This window comes from Trachypithecus francoisi, unplaced genomic scaffold, assembly GCF_009764315.1.
Source record: "Trachypithecus francoisi isolate TF-2019V2 unplaced genomic scaffold, Tfra_2.0 Lachesis_group20, whole genome shotgun sequence".
NCBI lineage: Eukaryota > Metazoa > Chordata > Mammalia > Primates > Cercopithecidae > Trachypithecus > Trachypithecus francoisi.
The window spans coordinates 65,568,216-65,572,725 of record NW_022681466.1 but is presented as its reverse complement, the minus strand read 5'-3'; positions in this window follow the sequence as shown (position 1 = coordinate 65,572,725).

Genomic DNA, 4,510 nt, shown 5'->3' with positions numbered 1-4,510 from the left:
CATTCTCTTTCTGTTAAATGTGGTTTTCACTGATTTATGGATGCATCTGGAACTATTATTTTGGCAGGTTTTACAAGGCCTCAGAATCAGTTTGGATGCAGGAACCATGTTTGACGTTTATGTCAAAGTTCTCATCATAGCCTGGAAAATGTGAAGCCTCTTTTGCAAGAGTGGAAATGGTTGCCTTTAAGCCAGATTTAAACACTGTTAGCTCATTGTGAAAAACACAAGTGCCAGTGATTAACAAAGCATGTTTACCTAATTTACTTCAGATCTGGTCTCAGTTAAAGGTTAGCTCATCCTTATCAGGTGGCCACAGAAACTAGATCCCAGTAGCAGAGTGACCTTTGGAAGCTCGAATTCTAGTCAATGGACTTAAAGTGAGACCGTGGGAGCCAGTTCTTCACTTCATTAAGCAGAGTTGTAAGTCAGACTTGGTTTGCCTCAATACTACACATGCCCTGTAAAATAAATTAGCTACACGAGACTGCTGACTGTATGGCCACCAGCCCTGCCCTGGTGGGCAAATGACTCCGGGGAGTGTCCTTTGCAACACTAGTATCTGAGGTGGAGCCCTCCATTCCTTGTGTGTTTCATCCACTCTCCCTTTCCTTTCTCTCCCCGCAACATAGGACTCTTTGCACAAGAGACCAATGGGTTAGCCAGCAGGCCTCGGCAGCTGCGAGGATAGGTCTCTCTTTTGCCCGGGGGGAGGGAGATACCAGCTTGACTCATGATCAGATACTTTATTCCCCATGACAGGCAGCTCAGAATCCAGCATCAGTGTTCCTGTTAATTTCTTGTTAGTTTTGCAGCTTTGGGTGTCTGAACTTGTTGACAGCAGGCTGTACGAACATTTGTTGGAAACTTCAAGAATCTCACTAGCCTCCTCTATCCCAGAGCCTGGGATGGCAAAGTGCTACACCAGAAAAGGGCTATGTGGATCACAAGAACGGTGTAGGCCTCATGACTCTGAGATAATAGAACAGAGGCACAGAGAGGCTAAGCAACTTACCCAAGGTCACACAGTAAGAGAAAGAGTGAGTCAGGATTTGAACCTTGGTCTATCTGACATAAAGGCCAGCATCCCATCTATAAAATGGAGCTAGTAATCATACCAGCCTCTTCAGGTTTTTGTAAAGATTTGGTGAGAAAATATACGAGAAGTCACTTTATGAACTGTGGATCACAGCCGAGTGTGACAGGTCATCGCTATTGTTGTCCATCAGTCAATTATCTGGGATGGCCTGAGGTTGTGTCACACCTACATAAGCCACAGAAAAACTAACTCATGAAGGAATCAGGGCTGAGCATGAATGAATGAGAAACTACGCTTAAATAGAGCCCAGACTGAACGGGAACCAAAGGTGGGTTCTAATACCATTACTCACTACTGTTATGTGATCCTGCTCTCCTGGGAGGGCGGCTCTGACCTTGTCACTCCCAACCCTGGCACCCCCACAGCATGCTAGAGTGGTGGTGGAGGGCGAAGATGACAAGACATGGGCTCTCTGGGTTAGGGTGAGTGGCAGGCAACAGAATCCACAGAGCAGAGGAATACCTACATTGGGTACTCTGGGAGAAAAACAACCTTCTGGAGATTTTCCCAGCGTGCCGAGTCCTGTGCCACCGGGATAATTCCCACTTGTCACTGCCAAATGAACCACAGGAGAGACAGAAACTTTACTCCTGTGTTTCTTTTAATTATGTGGATGACAGACACGTTCGACTTTGGTTCTATCTTAAGAAAATTCAAGTTTAAGTGACTCCCAATTTAAGCGATGGTATTTTAAAATAAATTTTGTATTATCTAAGAAGAAAGCTGTATTTTATCTTGAAAAGATATCTGGCTTGGATGGGTCAGAGGGGTATGGAACAGGGTGGCCTTCACCAGTAGCTACGAAGGCTTTTGCAACTGTGGGCTAATTGCAGGTGTCCTTCATGAAACACAGGCTAAGACCAGATTTCATTTGGGAAACACGTCGACACCCAGTAAGACCTAGGGTGCATGAGCAGGTTTACCAGCAAAACGTTGTTTTCTTGAAATCTTAGATGTTTCTGCATTTTGTGTCTACATGTTGAGAAATGGCCTCAACCGTAATCAAAATTGCATTTCCCTTAAAATCAGCGTATTCCAGACACTGTTGAGAGTCTTCCATACGTTATCTCGCTCACCTAGGCTTTATTAGTCTTGTTTACAGATTAGGCAACTGAAGCTCGGGGAAGTTGAGTAACTTGGCGGCGATCACACCACAGGTAGACCGTGGAACTCATCCACCAGCTGATCTGAGTTACATCTCCCTGCAGAGCCTGAGATCTCAATCCACCACTGAGGCTGGCTGCCTCTGAGAGCAGTATTCACCAGGAAGGATTTAGTCTACTGTCTCCACATCCTCTGGGACAGACCTCATAACCCTGCTAAGTTAGCAGAATCTCTGAGGTCTGCCCAGTGAGCTGGGAAGGCCTATTTGGACTCTTCCAAGCCAGAGCAGAAGAGCACCCAGAGGTTTCCTAGTGAGCAGAGAGGGTCCTCCCTCCTTGATTGGGGCTTGGGAAGGGCTGTGTATTTGCTGAGCACTCTGAGAGGAGATATTCAGCACTGGAGTGGCATAGATCAGAATTAAGCCAGCGCTTTTGGCCTCAAAGGGGATTTCTCCATCCCAGATTGGGAACATCCCTTTCTGATGGCAAAGAGTCTCTGGACCAAGGAACACCTAGATTGCAAATCTCCCAGGTATTAGGCCCACACTCTGCATTATCATTTTGCCCTCCGACGGCCAGATTCAGGGAACAGCAAGGATTAGGAAGAGTTCCGGACCATATAGTCCATTCCTTACTTTACAGGTGGCCCTAAGGAAGGAGAGACACTTTCCTGGCAATGTTGGAACTAGAAGGTAGGTCTCCTGAGCCCCACACCGTCAGGTGTCCATAAGCATCAGGGAACCAAATGTTAGCAGAGTGTAGCAGCGGCTTCACACATGGGAGGGTGCTGAGATGGTAAGCCTCGTGCCTGGAAGGTGTTCCTTCAATGTTAGCGGAATAAGAAATGAACGAGCAGCCTCCCCAGCAAAGGTCTTCCTTTGACAGTAACCCACATCGATCTCCGACCTGCTGCAACTCAGCGGAAGGCAGCCTCCCGTAAGTAGAACTCTTTTTGGAAAAGAAACAGTAAGTATATAAAAGTCTTGCTGAAAACTTGTAAAGAGGTACGTAACCATTAAAATAATTATAAAGACAATTTAGCCGCATGAACAAAGGCTTGCAATAATTAGCAGTGAAGGAAAAAAACAATCATGAAATTGAGTTTATGCCGTAAGTACAATTGTGCAGAAATTATGCTGGTAAAGGGTGGGACTGCTCACAATGGCTTACATTCATTAAACACTTACTGCCCCATGATACAGGCTCAGTATGAAGCCCTTTACAGAAGTGATCTCATTCAACGCCCCCGTAGCCCTATGAGTACAGACTGTTGGAGGTCCTGTACTGCAGATGGCGAACTCCAGAACCTCCAGTCTTACCCATTGACTTGAACCCATGGCATGCATGGAATTTTTTTCTTTTTCTTTATGTCGTTTGAGTATGTAAAAGAAAACAAGAAACCTCTCACAATGATTACTAATGGTCTGGAAATCTCCACCAAACTCACACTCTGAGGATATTTACATTCAGGAAAAGAAGAGATGTAAATATCTTACCGCGTGGTGGCGCTAAAGGACCTACTCTACTGGTACCTGGAAAAGCTTGCGCCTGGAGCCCGGCAATGTTTGCCTCCTCTTCTCCAAGCTGGCAATTCTGAGACTGCAGTTCCTGGGGTGGACACACAGCACACAGGCTGTGTACCCTCATCAGCTGCCTCTCCCACGCCTGCCACCCACAACTGACACGCGCGTCCACAGGCGCCCCTTAGAGCCCTCCTCCAACCTGTGATATCCCCATCCTATGACCCCATAACCCCAGACAACAGCAACCTGGCTCACCCACTCCGCATTCCCTGCCCCCAGATCGAATTTTACTCCGGAGAAAGACCCAGAGAGGTGCCTACAGGCTCAAGACGACTCCCAATGGGGGCTGCTGCTCTTCACCTAGGTTTTGTAGGACTTGAATAAGCTTCCTATGGACCAGCCAGAGGGGTCTAAGTCAGCCATCACCACATTCTTTTCTAGACAAAAGAAATTTTGAGAGCCAAGAGAAAGGTTAGCATCCCATCTCATGAGCAAGAGGGGCATGGTCTACATAGGTGATCCAGCCCAACTACTTTATTGAATTGAATCTGAACTGAAATGTCTTGAAACCCTGTCCTGGGGCCCCAAGTCCTGTGACATTGTAAGAGTGGCCTGTGCTAAAATATGGATTTTAATTGTTAGGCAACCACCACACCAGCAGCACAGGAAAAGAAACTCGCCCCAAAATCAGCCCCCGGAGCGGGCTTGGAATGCCAGTCAAGAGGTCGCTGCAGGCTGGCTAGAGGCTCCGCCAGCCTGAAATGAGAGCTCGGTACTACTGTAAC